The following is a 13190-nucleotide window of genomic DNA, read 5'->3' on the forward strand; positions in this document are numbered from 1 at the left end:
CCAGGCACAACTGTTACTTTTGGTGGGAATGTGGTACTAGATCAGTTTAAACTGATAAAGAAACCACACCCTTGATGTTCACTGCCAAACCTATTGTCAATACCCATTTACTGGATCACTGCACTGTACAGTTAGATAAATTGTAGAGATACTGGTTCATGACAATCTCTGTGGTGTTTCCTGAACATGCAGTCCCTGCAGTGATACCTTTGGCTGTTTAGGAGGCTGACCTTGAAAAACCCTGAGAAAAAATTGTATTGAGAGGCTATAAATGCCCTTGCCCTCGTGCCCAAACTTCTGAGTATTGCTTGTTTGCAACATTGTCTTCCAATCACTTGGTTCCCTTGTTTGCAACTCATCAACCCTCTTTCCTCATCCTCTGTGTTTGCCTTTATTTGCTCCTTCTACAACATAATTCAGATATTAATCTGTCCCAAACACAAGCCATGTGGATGGAATAGCTGACATACCATGCATTGTTCATGGCATAGTTCTCATGCTCATCCTGTCTCTCTTCATTTGATTGCAGTTTTTCTAAAGTGTACAATTTCCAGGAAAAGAATTTTCTATTTTTTACACAAACATCTCTACCATTGCTTAAAAACAGAAGGAGACATTAATCTTCATTTACAAGGATACTGTTCTTGAAACCCTTCATGAACACTGCCATGGAGGATTTGCATCGTCAGGATATGAAACCAGACTGATGTTTGACCTTTGAGAGCCTTTCTTGCTTACTCCTATTTTTCCTTTGACATATTTTTCCTTCATTCTTATTTCAAATCCTCTTCAGTTACTTTGATACCTGCTTCCAAATTTCAGTCCCTGTGCTCCATGTCTTCCAAACAGTGGCACTTGCAAGGCACAACTCTACTCTCCTCTTTTCATGGACTAAGTGTTGTTCTGGCAAACAATGATTGGTGAGCATGTCATGGTGCTCCCTTATTACCTTTGGAAGGGGCAATTTAAAAGATGTATTTACTCAAATAACTAAATACTGAACAGGTTTCCTGGGAAGAGGTCATGACACAAAGCCTGCCAGAGTTCAAGTGTTTGGACAATGATCTCAGTCATGGGGTGTGGTTCTTGAGGATGTCCCATGCAGGGCCAGGAGCTGGACTCAATGATCCTGTGTGTCCCTTCCAGCTCAGGATATTCTATGATTCTCCCGGACCTTCTGGTATTGAATGTTTTTATTTCATTGAATTTTGAATAACATTGCAAGTACTATAGCATAATGCCACAGGAGAGAGAAATAAAATTAGCAGATTTACCAGCTTTGGGAAGAAAAAGTGGTTTCAAAATGTTGCCTAGAGAATAACATTGAATCCTTCTAAACAAAGGCTTCAGTGTTGTTTGCAATAATGGCAAATGGCTTTTGTATGTACAGAATTTTGTATATACACTCCGCTCAGCTGATTCTACTCTCCTACACTACAAGCTATTGAAATGGGTATTCCAGACATCTCTTGCGAAATCTGTTCAAGAAAGTTTACTCTTATTTTCAATTCAATTGGAATTTTCCTTAGTTCCAATAGGATATCCAGAAGAAGGAAATACCCACTAGGTCTCCAAAGCTCAAAATCAGTTCTATGTCTATAAAAAATTTAAAATTATGTCAATTCTCCATGCAAAACTTCCAGCAAACAAAAAGGATTTAGGTTCAAAATCATGTCACTTTTCCAAGGTTTCTGGGAACTTGCAGACCAGACTTTGTACTGGGGAGTTTCAGACCTTGAAGTGGTGGCCCCAGCAACACTATCAAATAACTATTGTACAGTACAATTTCTCTGAGCAGAGAAATTGTTTGATCCAGAAGCTGCTTGTCCTCACCACAGCTATTTTTTGCAGAAAACCACAAGATTTTACTGGCTGAATTCAATGGCATGTGCATTGAGCTATCCAAGGAGTGCAGAGAACAGCAATTCTGGCAGTTTCGTTTCCCCACTGATGGCAAAAATAAAGAAAAAAAGGAGAGCAACAGTGTGACACAAAACTGCTACACTGGATTTTGTGGTATTGCTTAAACAGAGAGTCAGTGTGCAACTCAGCTGTTTGTAACCACAGGAACAGAAAATGTTATTTTGAAGGAGGGAGGATGTACACCAAATCTACTATGTTTCAAACCTGACAGTGTTTCTTTAAAATGTTCTTAAACCTGTTTAACACACCCCTACTTTTCACCACTCCCTGGGAACATGCACCACTTATAGCAACTTGTAAATCAAGAAAAACCAAACCCAGCAATTTATTCTCCAGTGCGCACTGGATATTTTCACACACCCAGCTTGGCCATATAATTAAGTTACAACAAAGCTCACTGGCTTGGAGGTTTCTTTCTGCTTCAACCTAAAATGAGTTCAGCACTGTGAGTTTAGAATTCTCAAACATTCTGGAGCAGAGTTGCTTGTTTCAAAGTTATATTAAGAAAACTAAGAAAAAATTTAGAATTCAAAGATTGTGATTATGTACGATGCTATGAGGTTCTATTCACAAATTCACAGAAGATGCCAAAGCTCATTTATACTGTTTTATCTGGAGGTCAGGGATGTGAACACAGTGAATATAGACACCTACAAGTAAAGTAGTTAAACACCAAAATTCAAGTTTTACTGTTGCTATAGCTAGAGGAGTCAAATGCAGAAAAATAGGACATATTCTTTCTAAGAATAAAAGTAATATTTCCTTTGTACCCGTGAGTGAAAGGGATGAAACTGTCAGGAAAGCACTTTTTCATTGGTTTGTTTTTCTCTCTTCCCTATTCTCTCATCTTACAATTTCTTTGTGTGTTAGACTCCTACATGGCCAGATTATCGTTTTCTAGACACACTTTTTGTGTGAAGGGCTACAGTGCAGTAGGGGAGCATGTTTTTATAGATGCAGTACTGTTGAGGCTGCAGAATAAGCTTGAATTTTTTCCAGACAGAGAGAAAAAAACCCCTGCATCCTCCTTTCCTTTTCCTTTTAATTTGACAAGGAGCCATTGCTTTCTGCAAGAGAAAAAAAAAATATTTGAAATTCTGCCATTACATGGAATTCATCTGACATGTATAGGTATCTACACTGTAGGTGCCTAAATCTGACTTGTCATTTTTAGGCTTCCTTTCAAAACAGTGGAGAGAAATGGTAACTTTCACAGCCCAGGCCTCTGACCTACTTTAATCTGCTTTTGTGTGAGATTACATTAGGGGTGTCTTGAGTGATAAATTTAGAGATAGGAGCCTAGCTTTTGATGTAGTCTAGCTTTTTTTGCTAAATAGGGCCTGTGATGGAAAGTCTCGCCCAGCTCTGAGGAAACAAGTGTTTGAAAATTGCTGTCACTGCTCTCTTGTCTCCTTCATTGAGTAGAATTCAAATTCTTTACTTACACATTAATTGGCATTTAGCTCTCCCAGGCTAATAGCCTGAGAGATCCAGAGAAGATGAGCTAATGGAGACAGAGATCCAGAGAAGCCTACACCTGAAATTACTGGGTTCTTCATGTTATGCTCTTACTGCACTGTGGCAGGATCTGGAACCTGAGGAACTTATCTGGGCCTCTGTGATTACATCCAAATAATTATAATCATTCTGTTTTGATTCTTTCCCTTGTAATATCACCCAAATTATTTAAAAATCACCCAATTTCAAAGCCCAGCCTTGTTTTAATTTCATTTAGCATCAGCAACAAAAACAAATTAAAAAACCTTCAATTCTCTTTCATGTACTGAACATTAAAACTCCTGTAAAAGTTCTTTTTTCTGCCAACATTCTTTCCAAGGTACTCATAATTTGGAAAACAATTTTTAGAAGAATATAATTTACTCAAAATAAAAGGGAAGGAAAAATTGATATTTAAAATGTATTGAGTTTGATATCAGTCTATTGGCCAGTTTATATCAAAGGACAAGTTTTTGGAAAAGGCAGGAAGAAAACTCAGTTATTCCTTCAGCTTCCCAGTTCATAAGGTCTTGTTTGCAGATGTGTTGATTAAGGAAATGTATTCTCCTTTCCTTCACATAGTTTGTGATTGAAATCTGCATCTGAAGTTTATTCCTTGGAAGACACTTGGAAATGCTACTAAACCTTCTAATTCTGTGGATAAGGGAGAACAATAAGCCAGCTGAATTATTTTGCAGGGAAGGGGAATGTGGAGGGCTGATGCCATTTCCATGGTACCACTTTAAATTTTACTCCTGCAGATGAACTACATAAATCTGCTTTGCTTTTTTTTCTGTTATTTGAACAGGTAAAAAATTTTTACTGGATTGCAAAAGTATTTATTAGCAAGGAAAGGGTCTTAAACATGTATGAACAAAGTAAAATTCTCTCCATGTTTACATATTTGCATACTTTCCACATTTGTCGTATAAACAGAGAAGACAGTCTGAAGAATTAAAGTGACAATGCTCTATGACTCTCAGTTGAGGGGCTGAATGACAAATCCTTCGCTAAGGTTTGTTTTAATACCTGACAAATCAACATTCCACAGAAAAATGGTATCACTTTGATTGTATTGCTAATCGTTTGCATTATCATCAAAGAATTAGGAAAGAATTTTAATGCCTTTGAAGTTATGTGTGTTATAAAACTTTTGACCATGGGAGCATAACATGACAGTGGCACTCCTTGGTCAGCCCCGTATTCTGTCTCCAACAACTGCCAAAAGCAAAATTCTGGAGTTAAGGAAAGAGTGGCAGAACAGGGAGAGCATTTAAGTTGCTTTCCCTAAGTGTCCTTAGAGTCTCCATCAATTTGCTTCTCAAGGTCCTGTTTAGCCCAATGGAATTTCTGTTTATTTAGTAACCATCACTGCTTTTCTTTTCCTCAAGCTTGTGTCTCATTCAGCTATTTGACATATGGGTACATATACATGCCTATATAAGTACATACTTGCATACACACACACACATGCACAAGTACAGGCAGGCATGAGTATAAGCAAACTATTTCATAAACTATTGGAGATACATCTTCCTGCAGCAAGGAGAGCTTACATCCTACATACAGAAAGAAACACCTCTCTTTTTTCCCTCTTCTCTTCTCTTCTCTTCTCTTCTCTTCTCTTCTCTTCTCTTCTCTTCTCTTCTCTTCTCTTCTCAATGCCAAATAGCTCTTGTACTAGGGAGAATTGAAATACATCCTTCTCATACTGTTTATGATGTTTTTACACTTACACTTCCTTTCACCACACTAAGACAGTCTTAGCTGATGCATTTGTTCAGTGTGGGAGAAGTAATTATGCATCTTCAATCATCTTTTTTTTTCTTCTCTGAACCTTTTTAAGTTCAACTCTATCCTTTCCGATTCACGTTTTTGGTCTGTGTCTTATTTTTGCAGTTATAGATTTTAGAACACATTTTCTAATAACTCTTTTACAATAAGCTGTTCTGTGCTAACTATACCACAGCCAGCATCTTCTAGGAACCTTCCTTTCTTCCATGCCCACATTCAGCTTTGATGTGGATAGAGAAAAGGATCACAAACTGTAACATTTGGCTATCATACACAGCAGATATGTGAGCTGATAAAACCAGTATGGAATGTACATCAAAGGAAGATTTCAGTAAATAGGTGGGATATTGGTTTGTTGGGTTGCTTTGATTGGTATGGAATTTCCATGTAGGCTTTCAAATGACAATCAATTTTTCAGTCAACTAATTTGATCCAAATAATAAAAGAAGGAATTACAAGAGAAAGCTGCTTAGGCCTAGCAGAAAATTGAAACACAATACCAGGGCAAGGAGAGGAGAACCGTCTATCAAACAAGTGTAATGTAAACTTCCCCACATGGATATCATTCTTTGGGGCAGATACCTCTCCTTATCTGCACCATAAAAAAGAACAGCCCGTGGGAGTTGTCTCCTATGTATTTACAGTGCCCATGACCAATTAAATGCTATAAGAAAATTTCAGACAAGGAGCAGGAAAAGACTTTTCTCTTTTTAACTTTGCCTCTTCTAACATATTTTAGAGATGCCTTTTCCTGAGATCTGCACTGTTTGTTCTTTCCCAGTGCTCTCTCAGTGGGGATTTGATAGAGATATTACAAAGTCACTTTTTAATGAAAAAAGCCCATCTAATCCTAATTCTCACACTCCCTCTACTACTCTAGGTCACAATCTGATTCTTTAGCCATCTATGTGAATGTCCTTTGTTAGTTCAGAAACTGGTAACAAATTAACAAATAAGCTATTTATCAATGACATAAGCTACAAAACTGATTACACCCATTCATCTGGTGCCACACAGATGTCATTGGATTTAGTCAGATTTTCAGCACAATTTTCCTCAAATAACTGATCTTATCAGTAACTGATAAAGCTAGTAACTATGTTCTCTAGCTAAGGCAGTAATGGCAGTGGTGCAAGATCAAAATACTCAAGTTTAGCATGCTATGGGCCAGACTTTTGGGGACTTCTGAAATATATTTTACTTATTTGCAGAGTCAGAACCTATTCAAATTGTGAGAAAATCAGGCCCAATAACATAGACTGTGTACCTCCATGAAATGCACTGGCACCTACTATGAACTGAAGCTGCTGCTCAGACATTTTCTGGGGCAACTAGAAGATGTGAAAAGTTTGAGACATTTTGCATAATATTTATGACATTTTTTCTTCCTCCTTTAGTTTATGAACTTTGCCACACCCTTTTCGGAGAACAATGGGCTGCAAATACGTCTGTATTGTGACTAAGGTTTGCTTAGCATTCAAAAAATGCATATGAAAAAGCTCTGACAGTGCTCCTTCCTGTATTCAGAAAGGTGTGGTTAAAAAAAGATTGCATGCCTTAATTTATCCAGTTGAAAGGTCTTCCCCAGGAACAGCAATGTACAATAACTAAAGAAAATGGCTTGGCTGGCAAAAGTTAATCCATAAAACACAACATTATCTCTGGTGCATTATGGTATTTCATACCAGACTTTGTGAAATGCTGTTCTCACTTTGACAGTAACTTAATCTGGTGAAAGTGTTTATAAGTTCTTCTGCCTCTGTACAACAGCTGTTGCTACACCATATTACAAAATAATTCTTATGTCTACCTATTTTAATCATTCAAATGAGAAAGTGCTGAGAAATTACAAAAAGAAAAAATGAGAATTCCATACATATTATCTAAATATTCATTTTGACAGTAGTGAGGCGAATATTTGTAGGCCATAGTAAAAGGGCTGTAGCATTATTCTTTCTCCAGTGAATATTTAAACTTTCAGGAGGTAAAAAACCCCAGGCAATTGTGTTCCCTTACACAAAAAAATTATAACTCGGTGGTTAAGGTAGTCTGCTGGTAAAAATAAACCGTTATCAAAAGCAGGAATGATTTGAACTTGGGTTTAGTCATAAGCTAAGTGACTCTTCCAATTGGTGAGCTGTTCCTTTCTTGTCCTGTTCTTTGAGAGAGTTAAGTGTGTGCCAAAGAGTTAAAGAGCAGGGTTGCCTGTCTCAAACACTGCTAGACCACAGAAGGACCTTGCCATAAAATAAGCCACCACAGTGGGCAGAGAAGGGATGAATTTGAGACAGGAAGGCCCTAATTTCAGGCCTGGTAAAGGCAAGATCTGGTCAGCACATTCTGGTTAATGGATCTGGACAGAAATTTTCACCATGGCAAACTGTGTGAAAAGAAACAATGGCTAATAGGCATATCACTGGTCAAACAAGGATCACCCCAATTATGGGACAGATGGCATCTGAGACCACCAGTGGCCACCAAGGCCCCCCAGATATGTCTCTGTGGATACCTGGAACTTGGGCTGTATAAAGGTGGTACTGTTTTCTGTGTGTTGGAGGATAAATTACTTGTCTGTAGAACTTGCTTAAGTTTAGGGCTTGACACACTTCAGTGATCTCAGGCCTAGGGGGAGGTTAGCAAAGCTTGGGAAGAAAAATGTATCACTGATTGCGGACACAGAATGCAGAGTCTACAGGCCACAAGGACATTTGGCATACCTCCCAAGATAAGAAAGACTAATAAACACAGTTCACAGGGGAGATCATGACAACCAACTCATAACCCACTGGCCCATGAAACCCACCAACTCAAAAGAAAGACTGAGCATGCAGACTAATTTGCTTTGGAGTAGAGGGGATTGTTTAACCAATAGAGAAAGAATTCTAATTAATAAGAGATGTACAAATGGTGAAAAGTTTTGAACAAGCCTGAGACCCTCTCTCTAACTCTCTGTCTCTCTCTTTTACCCCCCATCCCTCTTGTCCCCTTCGCCTCTTTTCCATTTATTTCTATCTCTCTACCTCACACTCATTGTTCAAATAAATCTGTATCATTGACTTGGGCATATGGTCTCATCTGCACCTAAACCTGTGCAGAGGCACCTCTTAATCATTGGATTGTAAAAGCACGAGACTTGCACATGAATTAGGCAGAAGAATTCTAATTTTTGAGCATAAAGGAAAGAACAAAGTTGTTACAAAGTACTGCAGGTAGTTGGCACTGCCAGTAGTAGCCCTTTGCAAGGAAGCCCAGGACATTGCTTATTTACCTTTAAAACCCACATCCTAGTAGGAGCAAGGAAGCCCATGAAGAAAAGGCCTTTCCATCTCATATTCGATCATTAGTATCATTAGATCTAATGATAGAATCATATTAGATCATTTTATTTTGTCTTTCAAGGAGCACGAGGACCAGAATCTTCAGGGGGAATTTATAATGTTAGAATAACCTGCCCATGGGAGAAAGTCATACTTATTTCTCCCTCTCCTTTGTGTTGCAGCCATGAATGCTGGGATTCAGATTCATAGAGACATTCATAATCTGGTTCTGAGTCACACATACCTCTTGGTAAGGGTGTACCCATAGGCAATATATTCTCTTGATTAATTATTTTGACCAGAGTGAAAAGTAACTCTGTAAAAAGACATCACACAGGTCTCAACCATCAGCTTATTTTTTGTAGGGCTGGACTGGGAATTTAGGGAGGCCGTGTGTTAGTCACCTTCAAGAGGAAGGTGTCACCCTATGCATGAACATCACTTCCTTTTCTATTTGCTGCACTGGGTTTTTTGCAATAGTGACCCCTTCCCTTTTGACTCAACCTGTTGGAAGTGCTGTCTATGTACATAGGTGAGCTGACACTAAGCTTAAGCAAGAAAAATGTGCAGGTGGCACAGATGTGCAACCCACATCCCCACTAAAGATTACATTCACCAGCTGTGTTCTTTTGCTAAATGCTGCCTTGCACCATCCACTGCCTACACCTATCTATATGTTTCAGAGTGTTTAGTTTTAGTTGTCTTTTGACATGAGCTCTATTGAACACAATTAAATTTGGAGAAATCAGGGCCAATTATTAGGACCATTCTAGTTAGCTTAGTAGGAATAGGATCTGGACCTGAGCAATATCCTCTGTTTGTCCATACTATTATCACACACAGTCCTTGACACAGATTTGTTCATGACAATTATCTGTCTCTGAAAAAAGACTTAGGCATGGACAGATCTCCCTGTTACAAGCTCTGGACTGCTTTCAGCAGGAGTGTGGATGAGGCCACACAGTTCTTTTTGAAAAGCAACTTTAGTGATACAGGTACAGAACATGCTGTGCTCCTTGTCCTTAGGCCAGATAATGGGCTTTGGTATGTTTCATTTAATAGCTTAAATGTAGCTGCTTTACCCTATCTTGAAACTAAAAAAAAAAGAATATTATTTGCTAGGCTGTCCTCAAATCTTTTGGACATACCAGTTATAGAATCTCTTAACCCATAACACCACAGTTAACCTATCCTACTTGGAAAGTCTGAAGTATTACAGGACTTCTCTTCTGGAGGACTGAGTGTATTAAAAAATATATTCAGTAAAGTATTCTTCCCTTTTTTGGAAGGAGTCACAGAACCTTATTTGTCTAACAATTTTCTTCTGAGTCACTGCTCATTCCCAGCTCTGTGTTGTGAATCTACATAAAAGTTCAATGGAGCTAAGCTACACTGTGCTATTTTCATTATGCTGTCTTATAAACCTTAACAAAGATGTGGAGGTAGCACAGTATTTTGCAGTAGGGTTTGTACTGAAAAATGGAAAACCAACAAAAATTGACAAGAAAATAATGTAGAGAAAAATGTATTTTATTAGCAATCAAGGGACATAGAATGTCTAGAGAAGTGGATAAGCTGAAGCTAAGAACACTGAACACAATCATCTTGTTCAGAAAACTGTGAGAGTTGGGAAGTATGGTAATGTATTACCACTGTAGGGTGCTATAAGCTTTTGACTTTAATGACACTGAATAAGCCATTCAAAACTAAATTATGGCACTTGTGAAATACTTCTGTTCAGTTTTCTGCCAGTGCTACTCTGTTTTAAAAGTCAACATCCCCTACTGGCCGTTTCTTAGCAGGCATTGTGAGAGTTCCTTGGATGGCAAATAAGCCTTCATTGTAGATGAGGTATTTAGAATGAGCCTGCTTGAAATGTCCTCCAAACCGTGTCAAAAATCTAAGCTGCAAGAGATAGTGGCCTCTCATTACTGATCACTAATGTGTCCCAATTGCTGGTTATTAATAAAGGATAAACAGGATTTATTGTAGGGAAGAATTCTAAGATATTTCTTGGTTTTACTCATAATTAGGACAGGCCACACACTCTGCTAAATCAAGGTATCAGAATGATTTTGATGGGGTTCTATAAGCCTAGGATGTTGCCAGTTATGTTTGTATCTACTTTTCAGAGAACTTCCTCTTTTCTTCTTGAGAGAATGACAAGCAAAAGCAGAGTATTTACTTAAGTTCCAGCAAGTAGATTATCGATAGATAGATATTAAACAATTTACTGTTTGCACCAAAGCACCTCGCTGGTTGAACTAAAAAGAAAAAAATACTTGTAATATATCAATCAATAGTAGTACATGCTCAGTGGAATGATTAGGTAAATTACATACTCAGTTGATAGTCATCATTTGTCAATACAAACTTGTTTGTATATTTTGCTTTGCTCTTTCCTGGCACTATGGAAAACTCTGTGTCTAGAATACTGCCTGCTTGTGCTTCAACTTGGATGTTTTCTTAAGAGTAAGAAAGATAGTAAGGAAAATATAATTCAAGTTCTGAAATAGTCTGACAAATTACATTTTGCTGTATTTCACTTCTATCCTTCCTTCAATTTAATATGGACCTTATACTAGAGAACTGAAAGAAAAATGAAACCTGACTGCAGAACAGTTCTCACACTCTGGGCATGGCTGGATTTGTAAGTGTTACATGTTATACTGAGGTCCAAAGGCAAAGTTTGAGTTCCTCTGAATTTCTGAAAGCTGAATTTCTTCAGAGTATGAGAAGTTTTTCATGGAAAATAGTCATGTCATTTTCATTGTTATGGTTATGCTGAAACTGTTCAATTTCTGATATACATCACTGCATCATATATTCTTTATTCCCTAGGAACATTGCTTGCATGTGGTTACAACACAGAAAATGAGACAGACTGTTTATAAGTAAGTCAGATTTAATTCAGTCTAAAAAAAGGTTGAATTATTTTTTACAGCTTTGAAATATTAAGTTATCAGCATAACTAACACCAAAAATTCCCCATCCAATGAATATAGTGGTTGTCACTAAAAGACAGCTGGCCTGCTTTATTCCTAGGCTGAGGTCAGCACCATTGCTGGAATTTCAAATGTATGCATCTTCCTATAGGCTGTCTACTCTGCCACACCAGACACCAAAGACTTAGCAAGGACTGCCTTAGAATAAGCCTTGGGCTTATTTGGGGTAGCAGAACTGGCCTGCTCTGCCCCAAAGTTTCTTCTCTGTGTTCAAAGGCCATACATACACGAAAATATAAATGTAACTTCTCCAGACTGTATTGTTTGCATCTCTATTTGTGTTTCCCAAACACTTTGGCTAAAGAAGGTAGTGCTGTGAGACAGGTTAAGTATATCTCTGATTTACAAGTGGGGCTTGTCTGGTTGAATGGAAACTGATAACAAATTCATATCACGTAGCACCTGAATTTTGAAAGAAAAGTGTTTTGAAAAGAAGTTTTTCCTACTCTCAGGTGTTACTATGAATAAAAGCTAGATGTCAATTTCAAATTAAAGTGTATGTAGATTTTTTAAAGCTAATTCCCATTTAATGCTAATTCCTCATTTCTTATGGGGAAAGATATTTGTTTCATATGGGAGGCAACTAAATTCTCAATGTGTTTGTAAAGGCATGTATTCACAAAAGTTTCTTCTGGACTGTAAAAAGATAAACACATAGTACCTGAAAATTCCAGGACTGCTGTAAGTATTTTTGACTTTAAGAGGCACAGAACCTGAGATGTACAAAATTTAGAAATGTGTGCATGCTTGTTTTCATTAATTCTGAGATTTGTGGTAGTTAATAGTTTATACCATTTGTATAATATGTGGTGTTTTCCTGTCTGCTGCTCTGCTTCATCAACTCTCTTTTATCAAATAGAACCAATGTTTGGAGAATAGCTTCATACTACTAACTACCAAGCCTATGAAAAGGTAACCATGGACAAAAATACAGGCTATTACTAAGTTAATTCATGCCAGTTTGCTTTTTTGGGTTCAAAGAAATTCCTAATTTTCACAAAAGATAATAGGACTAAAGGTTCCTAAATGACCTCTCACATATTTCAATTGAAAAGTTGCCCAAATATAAAATAAGGTGGGCTTGTATAAGATACATTAAAACCAGCCTCTGTATCTTAAAGAGAAGTTGGAGTTGTATACAGCACACCTATAAGAAAAGTACTGATTTCATACTGCTGTATTTACCAACAGTAAGGCAGTTCTTAGCCTACAAATCTATTTGCAGCCATTTTAAAGAAAGAAAAAAAAGTGAACACAAGTTCTTCCCTCCTTTGTGTATTGCTGGCAGTACAGAAGGAGAAATGCAAATGTGCAGAGATAAGAGAGACATGCAACAAGATCTCACGTGGGAGGGATTTCCCCCCAGATCTTTTGCCTCTGCCCACGTACCCAAACCGTGCAAATAATGCAGATCAGATCCCAGCATGTGATACCCACGTAACACTTCTGCAGAACTTCTCTTTGGTGAAATGTGGTGTTTCTTCATGTTCATCCCTGTAAATACCTGCAACTCTGGCTGAGAGGCAGCCCTATAGCTCTGCGACATGTATTTCTGTGGAAAAACCAACTTACTCTTGCATATTTTTCCAAATGGTAATTGTTTGGTGTTCTGTTTTCAAGGTCTGTGAAGGCAGTTCATTTTGTGAAACCCAGC

The sequence above is a fragment of the Melozone crissalis genome, unplaced genomic scaffold (assembly GCF_028551555.1).
Source record: "Melozone crissalis strain CALT ecotype California unplaced genomic scaffold, PUWL_Pcris_2 ptg000013l_1, whole genome shotgun sequence".
NCBI lineage: Eukaryota > Metazoa > Chordata > Aves > Passeriformes > Passerellidae > Melozone > Melozone crissalis.